General features: G+C 45.9%; 1 protein-coding gene across 8 annotated transcripts in view; it reads left to right on the top strand.

Annotated features, from left to right (window-relative positions):
* Positions 1-12,345, top strand: part of PWWP3A (PWWP domain containing 3A, DNA repair factor) — a 213,851-nt gene that overhangs the window by 161,261 nt on the left and 40,245 nt on the right. The gene's annotated exons all lie outside the window — the stretch shown is intronic.

Raw genomic sequence — 12,345 nt, 5'->3', positions numbered from 1 at the left:
TGACCCCACTACACAGTTTAAAACCACATTAGATCAGATTTTACTGCAGGCCAAAGAGGAGGGCATGATTTCGCATGATGTGTACACCAAATTATTGAGCCCACACCCTGTCGTCCCCATTTTCTATTCGATCCCCAAGCTCCACAAGGATGCGCAGCATCCACCGGGACGCCCCATTATCTCAGCGAGGGGCTCACTATGTGAGCCAATCGCCAGATATTTAGATTTTTTTCTGCAACCCTGCATCCAAGCCACTCCCACACACCTGAAAGACACTAGTGCACTACTTAGACAGTTTGCACAACTAGGGCCTATCCCAGCCGACATGATACTGGCTACACTAGATGTAGCCAGTTTATACACCTGTATTCCCCACCAGGCTGGGGTAACAGCCGTAAGGCATCTGATTACCAATAACCCCAAATATACGGGCCCTGATGTGGATTTGTTCGTCAGACTACTAGATTATACCCTTAGCCATAACTATTTTTTGTTCAATGGCAGGTTTTTTCTACAGAAGACCGGCTGTGCGATGGGGTCGGCGGTGGCCCCATCGCTAGCCAATTCATATATGTGGGAGGTGGAGAGACAAACTTTTTTTGAGAACAGTGTGACAACCAAGGCCATTTTTCTATATACTCGGTATATAGATGACTTGTTGTTGTTTTGGACTGGAGATGAAAGAACCTTAGCCACTCTTATAGAGGAACATAACAACTCCTCCAGTCCGATCAAGTTCACTGTGTCTACACACAGGTCGGAGATCTGTTTCTTGGATACTAAAATCCAGATACGAGATGGCGAGTTACACACCACTCTATATTCCAAGCCCACGGATCGCAATACACTTCTTAGATTCGATAGCTTCCACCCCCCAGCTCTAATACAGGGTTTACCGTATTCCCAATTCCTCAGGGTGTGCAGAATTACCAGCGACCCGGGGGAACTGGAGATACAGCTGGATATCATGACGAACAAATTCTCACAGAGAGGCTACCCACTTAAGCTTCTGAAGAATGCTCGTGCCAGGGCTGTGTCCCTAAATAGACAGGAATTGCTACAGGTTAAAGCCCCTGTTCCTTCTGCCCCTAAAATGGCCTGGGTGAACCAGTATAACACCTCCAGCAGAAGGACTAACAAGAAAATTAAGCAATTATGGCCGATGATTTCTTCAGACCCTAATTTAGCAAGTCTAAAGAACAGCCAAATAATGCCTTGCTATACTCGCAGTTCCAACATTAAAGACCTAGTTGTAAAGAATGATGTAACGGGGTTTACAAGAACACGACCCACCACTCATTTTTTAACACGTAAGGCAGGGTGCTACAAATGTTTGGGCTGCACCACATGCAGCTATATGCTTACTGGGGACTCGATTCCACACCCACATACAGGAAAGAAATTGAAGATACCCAAAGCAATAACATGCAGCTCGACATATGTAGTTTATGTGTTAATCTGCCCCTGCAGTCTTTATTATGTGGGTAAAACCCAGTGTCTTTTCAAAGAGAGGATGGCCCAACACAGGTCAGCGATCAGGGCGGCCCTGGCATCAGGGAGTAGCGAACAGCCAGTGGCCCGCCATTTTGCGCAGATGCGCCACAGTCTTGCCTCTGTCCGCTACAAAATAGTGGACCAGGTTCCAGAGTCTATTCGAGGTGGCAACCGAGCAAAAAAGCTGTTGCAATTGGAGGCAAGGTGGATCCACAAATTAGACACGATTCATCCTCGCGGTCTGAATGAATACCTGAGCCTCAATTGCTTTTTGTGAGGATTATTGGTGGATCAGGGCTGAAATAGGTCTATATAGGACGTACCCCCACAGTCCCAGGGGAAGGATTATCCTATATATAGCTGATAGGGTAGTTATATCAGACCACCAGAACTAATATGGAAGGTCAGATAGAACATCTAGACAGGGACCCTTACACCCACAGCCCCCTTCTACAGGTGGGTTGGTTCTTGAGGCTGAAGTTCAGGTAGTTTAATTATTGACAGACCGTTAGAATAGGTCATTATTATTAGATTGGACTTAGCTGTTAGTGCTTTTTAAAGTTCCTTCTGTTTTTTTCACCAAAGATAGTCAGTATATATGGTCTGATAGGATTCGCTGTAGATCATTTACTGTTTTATACACATGTGATTTGTGTTTTTTATAATATGTATGGTATATCACTCTGTGGCAGCCACTAGCACGTTTTTAAACACTTTGATATTGTTTATTTCCACGGAAGTGGTCCGATTGTATATTGCTTTATTTACACATGTTTTTTTCTATAGCATTCTGGTGTCATGACAACGCATTGCCATGACAACACAGATCCCTTGCTTAGGTGGTCCCTCCCAGCGGCCGCGTCGCCCGGCAACGGAGTCACGTCAGCCGGAAAGGGCGGAGATAGCCGAAACCGGAAGTGCGGGCTCCGGAGCTCGGGACGCCGCCGGCCGTGACGGAGGGAACGGAGCCGGGGACTGGTAAGGTATTTAAGTTTTGTTCTTCACTGTGTTCATTTGTATTGCTGTGTCTTGAAGAAGGGAGTGCGTCTCCCGAAACGTCACCCATTAAAAGCACGTTTTCTACTTTCTCAAGTAAGTCTCCTGAGTGCCGCCTTCCATCTTCTATATACTGAGCTTGTTTGCTTAAGGAGGGCACCGGAGCCAATACCCTGTGGGGGGAAGGAGTGCCAGACCAAGGACACTGTCATATATATATATATATATATATATATATATATATATATATAATAATTTCCACTGTGTTACAGTCACATTATACCCTGTTTTATTCCACAGGTTTTTGCTTTTGTCTGGCTTTATAATCCTACTGTGTCAGCCCATTTGTTGCATACATAATGTCTAACAGAAAGTAAATCTATGGAAGCTCCTGCATCATGCAGAGCATGCAAAGATTTATCTGAGGGTGATTTGTTGTGTAGTGGTCTTTGCACTGCTTGTCATGCACCTCCCAGTCAGTCCACAGCCCCTGCATGAGCCACCATGGGAAGCTTTCACTACCCTGCTGGGTACTTTGGTGGAGCGCCTTGCGCCCCCTATGGTGCTGCCTGTGCCGCTACCTCCTCATATTGTCCCTATGGTTAATCCACCTTGGGTGGAAAATTTGTCTAACCAACTGCAACAACTGAACCAGTCACTGGTTATACATAAATCTACCTCTGGTCAATCCCGTGCCCCTGGGCCTGGCAGGCTGCCTTTTCCTCACATTCTACAAACCTCTCTGATGTATCATCTGAAGAGGAGGGGGAGCATACGGTCCTGTCAGACACTGAATCCTGTGTTACTGATGAGGATTCTCCCTTACTAATAGATGCCCCTGCCCTGGTGGTTGCTCTAAAGCATATCCTTCAAATCACAGATAAGGATGAGTCCACTACTGTGGCAAAGAAGTTTAAACAGCAGAAGGTGGTTAAAACTGTTTTACCTCGTTCTGATCAATTAATGGACATCCAGGGAAGATATTCCCTATACCAAAACGTGCCTTGGCTCGCTATCCTCTCCCTGCAGAGTTGTGTAACAAATGGGAGACTCCACCACCGGTGGATTTTCATGTCACCCACCTAGAGGTGTTGTCCACTCTGCCTGTCACCACTGTCGCCTCACTGAGGGAGCTGACAGATAAGAGTGTTGAGGGGTGCCTGAAATCTATATATACTCCCTTACAGGGGCTATTCATAGACCCACTATAGCTGCCTCTTGGGCTGCAAAAGTTATTGAGGCGTGGGTTCGGGCATTAGAGGAGGAGCTGCCCGAGGATATTTCTGACAATGCCAGACAATACCTGTCTCACATTACCACCGCCTCTTATTACATTCATGAGGTGTCCTCTGAGGGGGGAGTATTGGCTGCCAAGGCATCGGCTACATCTGTCCTTGTGCTCTGCATACTTTGGTTAAGGTCGTGGAACGTGGGCCTGGACTCCAAAAAGACTTTGGAGGTCCTCACCTTCACTGGGGATATTTTGTTTGGGGAAGACCTAAATAATATTTTGTCTGAATTGGCAGCTTTTCTCCCAACTGCTAATACTTCTGCACAAAAGGCAGAGAGTACCACTTTTCACTCCTTTCGATCTCAAGGGAAAGCGAAAGGTCAGGCATACCTAGACAATTTCGTGTTCACAAAGCCACCAAGCCCAAAGCGAAACAGTCTTGGTCAGCCCGTCAGCCTACTGCAAAACATGACAAGCCTGCTGCATGATGGGACGGGCCTCCCCCTGGGGTTCCCCAGGGAGGGAGGCCGACTTCTACAGTTCACCCAGGTCTGGCTCACGACCACTTCAGACGCATGGGTACTGGAAGTTGTCTCTCATGGGTACGCTGTCTCCTTCAAGAGACGTCCCCCTCGCCACTCCTGCACAACGGCTCTCCCTTCAGATCTGTTGAAAGCGCAGGCTCTACAAACGGTTGTAGGTACCCTCCTGAGTACAGAAGTGGTTGTGCCGGTACCTCAGTCACAGAGGGGCAGAGGTTACTACTCGACCCTGTTTTTGGTACCGAAACCCAATGGGTCTTTCCAGCTTAAAGTCAAGCTCTAATCTCTAAACAAGTTTGTGAGAGTGTCCAATTTCCTTATGGAAACGCTGCGCTCAATTGTGCTGGCTATGGAACCCGGAGACTATATGGCATCCCTGGATATACAGGATGCATATCTGCATATTCCTATTGCCACATCGCATCAGCAGTTCCTGCGGTTTGCTATTGGCGACCTTCACTACCAATTCCAGGCTCTGCCATTTCGACTGGCTACGGCTCCTCTGATCTTCATCAAGGTCATGGCCGTAATGACCACCTCCGTCGTCAGGGAATCCGGATCCTCCCGCACTTGGACGACCTGCTGATTCTGACAAATTTTCACAAAGTCCTCCTCAGTCATCTGCAACTGACGGTGACTTTCCTGAAAGTCCATGGGTGGCTAATAAATTGGAAAAAGTGCTTGCTGGTCCCAGCTCAGAGTATGGTGCACCTAGGGGCACTATTGGATACATACAACCAGAGACTGTTCCTGTCTCCAGACAAGGTTCTGAAACTTCAGGACAGGATAAGGCCTTCCTTCATCGTCCCAGAGTATCTATACACTTGGCGATGCAAGTGCTTGGCGTGATGGTGTCGTCATTATCGTAGTGGGACGGCCTGCCTTATCGGATCAGATAACAGATGGTCTCGTTGACTCTGGAGGTTCATCTGTCGCTGTCCTGGTGGCTTCAGGACCAGCAATTGTGTAGTGGGCGTCTCTTCTGGATTCCCAACTCGGTCCTTCTAACAACGGACGCCAGTCTTCGGGGATGGGGAGCGGTGTTGGAGCGTTACTCGTTTCAAGGTCATTGGACCGAGGAGAAATCACTCTTTCCGATAAACATTCTGGAGCTGAGGGCAGTGTTCAATGCACTGACTCTCGTCCTGCCTCTGGTGCGGAACAGGCCTGTTCAGGTACAGTCAGACAACGCCACTACGGTGGCATACATAAACCATCAGGGTGGCACTCGAAGCCTCATAGCAATGTTAGAAGTGTCCAAAATCCTTTGTTGGGCGGAACGCCACCTGCCAGCCATATCGGCAGTGTTCATTCCGGGTGTCCTGAACTGGGAAGCGGAATTCCTCAGTCGCCAGGACGTTCACTCTGGAGAGTGGAGCCTTCATCCCGAAGTCTTCCAGCTCCTGGTGGACAGGTGGGGCCTACCGGACGTAGACCTCATGGTGTCTCGACACAATCACAAGGTTCCGGTCTTCGGATCGAGAACTAGGGATCCTCAGGCAGCGTTCGTGGACGCACTGTCCGTTCCATGGAACTTTAAGCTGCCTTACATATTCCCTCCGGTGTCACTCCTGCCCAGGGTACTGCAGAAGTTCAAGCAAGAAGGAGGAATACTAATTCTAGTCGCTCCAGGGTGGCCCAGACAGCATTGGTTCTCAGACCTGCAGGATCTGTCGTCAGTTACTTCATTAGCGTCAAGACCTCCTCGTACAGGGCCCTTGTCTCTACCCGGACCTGGCCAGACTGGCTTTGATGGCGTTGCTCTTAAAGCATCACTCCTGAGGGCCAAAGGATTTACTGAGGGGGTTATTCAAACTATGCTGAAGGCCTGCAAACCGGCCTCTACCCGATTTATTCTATGGTTTGGCATGCTTATTTCACCTTGTGTGCTGATAAGAATTTTGACGCTGGTATATTTAAGATTTCCAGAATTCTGGCTTTTCTACAAAGAGGCTTGGACTTAGGCCTTTGTCTGGCCTCCCTCAAGGTTCACATATCTGCCTTGCCGGTATGGCATCAGCGCCAGATTGCCTCTATACCTGATGTGCATACGTTCACTCTGGGTTTTGCGTACTCAGCCTCCCTATGTCCCACCAGTGGCTTCATGGGATCTATCTGTTGTGCTGAAAGCCCTGCAAGAGTCTCCATTTGAACCTCTTGAATTGGTGGACCTTAAATGGCTCACGGCCGAGGTCCTGTGTTTGCTAGCTATTGCTTCTTCTCTAAGTCGAGTGTCGGACTTGGGCGCTTTGTCCTGTCGTCCACCCTTTCTGATTTTTCACAGTGACCGGGCGGTTCAATGAACTCGTCCTGTTTATTTGCCTGAGGTGGTGTCTTCATTTCACCTTAACCAAGAGATTGTGGTTCCGACCTTTCATCTCTTTGGACTTGTCAACCAAAGAACGTTCTTGGGCTGTAGTTAGGGCTCGCCGTGTCTATGTGGTTAGGACTGCTTCTATTAGACAGAGGAAGATCGTATAGTGTAATACAATTTATTACACAGCAACTGGCTAAACAGTATACCTGGGGGCCAGTTAAAACGGGTCAAACGGAATTGCACGGATGGAAATGTGTACCAACAACAAGCGGATCAGCTCACGTCCAGATTCATAAAGAGTGGATATGCTCCAACAATAATAGATAACGCCTTGGACACAGTAAAATCCCTGGACAGGGGAAAACTATTAGAGAACCCAAGAAAGAACCATTTGGAAGGACAGGAGAAATTCCAATGGGCATTCATTACAGGGTACAATTCACAGCACAAGGCAGTGGAGAAATTTTTTTGCAAACATTGGGGAATCCTTAAAAAGGACCCCATTCTGGGCAAAACTATACCAGAGAAACCAGTATTTATTTATAAGAAAGCCGCCAATATAGGTAACAAGGTGGTAAGGAGTATGCATTCCGGGACACAAGTAAGGAATAGCATTCGGACCATAGGATTCCACCGGTGCGGAAGCTGTCTTGGATGCAGAAATATAAGAAGTGAACAAAGAAAAGTTGAGAAAATAGAGCTGAATGGGGTCGAAATTAAAATAGAGAAATTCATGACGTGCAATAGTAGGAACGTGATATACATAATAGAATGTTCATGTAAGTTGGTTTATGTGGGTAGAACATCGAGACCATTAAAAACCCGGTTGGGGGAACACCTCCGAAACATAAAGAAAGGTCTTGATACACACTCATTATCCAGTCACTTTAAGAGTAGACATAATTGTTCAACCGACCATATCACAAGATTTGCAGGAATCAGATTGGTGGAGGGACATTGTCGAAAAAGGGACATAGGGACACAATTGGCGAAAATGGAGATGCGTACAATTTATGAATTAAACACTTTGAAACCAAATGGACTCAATTCAGACTTTGAATTGAAATGGTTCCTATGATTAGGCAGTAATTAATGGACAATGTGTAATGTCCATAATATTAATATATTTAAACCCATTAATGATAAAGACATATAGGAACCCTACACGAAATTACATAGTATATATGAATATCCTTGATTATGTGGTTCATAATACATATTCATTCCTTTTGTTTGAGGTGAAATTGTCAAAGATACCCACGTTATAGGATCTGAGATTTATGAACTGATGGAACTCATTATATCATTAAATGCTGCATTAAGAAATAACACCTTCCGGTATGAACTACATGGGACTGCATTTTTAACAGAGAAGCCGTTGGGCAGTAACTATGATATGTGTACATGGACACCATGGTAACCAGACCAAGGAGGAAGTGAAACGTGATAAACACGATGTCTGTTTATTACTATGGCAACCAGGATAAAGAGGAAGTGATGCGTAAAGAACACGGAGTTTGTCCACTATCACCATGACAACCGCACTTGGTAGGAAGTGACGCGCCGTGACCAGCCTTAGGAAACCGCGGAAGATACAAACGGCTGAGAGACGGATCACCAGGGAGACGCGGCGGTTAGCGCTGACGTCACCACTAGAAGATCGACGCCGGACCGTCTCCATGGTAACAAGGGGGCGGAGCTATGACGGCTGGGACGGAAACACAGGGACACACAGCTGAGATCACTAAACAGACAACAGGATAAATGATTTGATTAGAGGAAGGTAGTTTAAATATCAGACTTACAGGGAGCAATACACTCAGCACCTTGAAAAAGACCCATGTAAAGGGTTGAAACGCGTTGGTGGGGCACAACAGCGGTGACGGAGGGTCTGCACTTTACCAGGAGGAGCCAGAGGTCCAGCAAGCGAGTCCGGGTCGCAGAACTGGTTTTACATCTACTGTCTGATCTCCAGGGATTTCTGGTAATTAAGCCAACCATACCTTCACCTAAGTTGTTTCCAAGAACTCTGAGTGTTCATTCTGGGGAGGAGGATGTTGTGTTTTTAAGGATTTTACATGTGCATTTTACACTTTTAGCTGGTAATTGTTTTGAACTCTCCACCCAGGATTTCCTGAGGGGGACTGTGTGTTTCTTCACAATATATAAAACTGAACATCCTTTAATAAATTGCATTACACTATACGATCTTTTTCTATCATTTTAATACATGGCACACTGGGAGGATTTCTTCTGATGGGGACGGTTCGATGAGTGCTGTAAAGGAGGAAGAAGAAAGACCACATACTTTGAGATTTTGCCCTATTTCAAGACTCAGAAAGGAACGTATACTAATTCTTTCCATATAGTTGGCGCCTATAGAATATTGCAATTCTTTTATACATACATTACACATTGGGGACTGTGGAGAGGGTCTCCGTTTGCATTATTCCAGTGGTCTGCAGCTATTTTGCGCACATTAGGACCCACCAGTTTTCATATTTACATGCTTCTATTAGACAGTCGGATGCCCTCTTTGTCCAGTTTGGTTTTCACAAACGTGGCTGGCCTGCAAACAAGCAGACCTTGGCCAGATGGATTACAATGGTGATTGCACATGCTTATGCACAGGCTGGACTCCCAGCTCCTGCTGCGATTAAGGCCCATTTTACCTGGCCTGTTGGACTTTCTTGGACGGCGCGCCGTGGCGCGTCCACAGAACAAGGTGGTTACATGGTCCTCCGTGAACACGTTTCTTAGGTTCTATGCCTTTGATACCTTCACCTCCCAGGAAGCTTCCTTTGGGCGCCGGATTCTCATATCCGCTAAGGTGAGTCCCCTAACCTTGAGGAACTGCTTTAGGACATCCCCGATGTTTCCCTGTGGAAACCAATGTACCCTGCTGCAGAAAAGGGGAGTTATGGTAGACTTACCATTGTTAACTCTCTTTCTGCAAAGTACATTATGGAAATGCTTGAGTCTATTTTTGAAGGATTCTATAGTTGGGGCCTCTTGCACTGTGCAGGGAAGTGAGTTCCATAGACTTGGAGCCGCATGACTAAAAGCTCGACCCCCAGATGAATTACGGTAGATTCTAGGTATTGCTAAAAGTCCTTCATCTACAGATCGCAGTAATTGAGTGGGGCAGTATGGAATCAGAAGCTGCTTCAGGTACCTTGGGCACTGGTCATGTAGTGCTTTGAAACTCCGTAAGCCGATCTTGAAGACAATTCGCCATCTTGCAGACAGCCAGTGAAGGGAGTAGAGGATGGGTGTTATGTGGCTAGAACGGGGCTGGTTGGTTAACAGCCTGGCAGCTGTGTTTTGCACCAGTTGTAAGCGGTGCAATTCTTTTGCTGGGAGACCAAGTTAGGGGGCATTAGAGTAGTCTAATTGAGATGATACAAATGCATATATGACTTTTGGCAGATCATCTGAGGGAATTAAGTGCTTGACTGTGGCTGATATCTGATGTTTAAGTGTCAAGCTACCATCCAGAACAACGCCAAGATTCCGCACACGATCACTTGTTTCTAATTCTGAATCCCCAAGTGTAAGTCCAGTTGGTTGGCTATGCTGCATTCTTGTCTTTTTGATGTTGCGGTCTTATCACAAGGACCTCTGTTTTATCCGGGCTCAGTCACAGCCAACTGGCACTCATCCACTCTTGGAGCTCAGCAAGACAGCCATTTCTGGTTGCTATTGGGTTATCAGTGCCCGGAGCAAAGGACAAGTACAGTTGTGTATCATCTGCATAGCAGTGGTAGACCAGGCCATGGCGCCTGATTATTTCACCCAGTGGGAGCATGTATACTGCAAAAAGCATGGGGGATAGTATAGAACCTTGTGGGACACCACATGGCACTGATGATGATGAGTATACTCCAGACGATACTCTCTGTGACCTGCCTGTGAGAAATGATTTTAACCCGCTTAGGACTGTGCCATCCAGTCCACAGAAATGTATCAGACGCTCAATCAGAAGCCCATGGTCCACGGTATCAAATCCTGCAGAGAGATGCAGAAGGATTAAGATTGAACAGTCACCTCTGTCTCTTTCCATCAGAAGATCATTTAATACACACACACACACACACACACACACACACACACACACACACACACACACACACACAGGCTGTTTCAGTGCTATGTCTTCTCCTGAATCCTGACTGGAATGGATCATCAATATCATGGGTTGTCAGGCGGGTTTCCAGTTGATTTGCAACCACTTTCTCAATAACCTTTCCTAGAAAAGGAAGTTTGATAGCGGTCTGTAGTTGGTCATGCAGTTGGGATCTAAATTAGGTTTTTTAAGAAGAGGTCTAACAATTGCTTCCTTTAGGAGTCCAGGAAAAATGCCTGTCTGCAAAGAGCATTGAACAATTTTTGCAAAGACAGGACCAATTATATCCATATAACCTATTAGAAGCTTGGTTGAGGCAGGGTCCAGATCACAGGTGGTGGGACGCAAAAGCAGAGTAATTTCAGCAATGTCCTTTACATCCACTGGGTCAAAGCTGGTCCATGAAGGCAGATGTCTTATATTGGCTGGCTTTGTAGTTTGGCACTTCTTTGATGGCACTGTGGAGATTCCAGCCCGGATGGTGGAATGATTATTATGATTCCACATAGATCTATAGAGATAAATTGTGGACCAAATAATAATAATTTCTTTCTAGAAGAATAGGTAGAATGTGTATCTATTCTCAGCAGCGTCGATGTGGTTTAGGCTAAAAAAACAAGAATAAAATAATCAACCAGGGTAAGATGTGGTTCTCCTCCAACTTCAGCACTGAAGTTTGAAAACTACATATCTCTGTACGAACTTTTGGTAACAATGATTCTAAAATTCTCATCATTCATTTTATATTAGCACCCTCCAAGCCCTAAATTGTATGTGGCGGCACTCAGCAGACTTGAATCAGAAAATTATGCAATAGTCATTTTGTTGACCACAGGCCGACATGTTTCGGAGCCTTACCTCCGTCCTCAGGGCCAGACAAATATGAGTGTGCAACATACATCCATAAATACCACAGAAGACAAGATCCTAACAAGCCTAATCGTACTCACCTGCTCCACGGCGCGCCCGCACGTCCGCTGACCACAATCCGCTTCCGCATCTCACTGCTGTGACGTCACGGTGCGCCGCGTCGCAGGGGAGCACCATGGCAACCCGGAGACTAAATGCCTACGTCCCGAGTGCCAGCTGAAAATAAAGATACACATAAACATACATTAAACACAGTGAATAAAACATACTATAAGTGATAAGAACATACAATAACAAGAATCCTACACCATATACAAAGAGTGCAATTAAAACATTACCATATGAATATAAATAGACTGAGAATTAGTCGTAATGAACCACTATGGTATTACAAAAATGTATAAATACTTTATACTATAGACCTAAAGAATTGCTACAGTTGGAATACCTATATTGAAGTGATGTGTGACCAAAAGACAATATAATAGGTAAATACCCCCATACTACTGATTTGATTCTGAAGCTATTAATATACAAAGGACCTCCAGAGCTATAAGAAACATTTGAGACCTAGGTTCTCATTCAAGCCCTTCGGGGAAATAGTCCCCAGGGTGTGAATCCACCTAGATTCCTTTTGTAACAAAATTCTGTCCCTGTCGCCTCCCCTCAGCGATTTGGGAACATGATCATTGTTCTTTAGGTCTATAGTATAAAGTATTTATCAGCAGCTGCAGACTCTGCGCCCCCCGATCACATTTTCTTTACATAG

The sequence above is a fragment of the Pseudophryne corroboree genome, chromosome 1 (assembly GCF_028390025.1).
Source record: "Pseudophryne corroboree isolate aPseCor3 chromosome 1, aPseCor3.hap2, whole genome shotgun sequence".
Taxonomy (NCBI): Eukaryota; Metazoa; Chordata; class Amphibia; order Anura; family Myobatrachidae; genus Pseudophryne; species Pseudophryne corroboree.
This window is presented reverse-complemented; position numbering and strand designations above follow the sequence as displayed.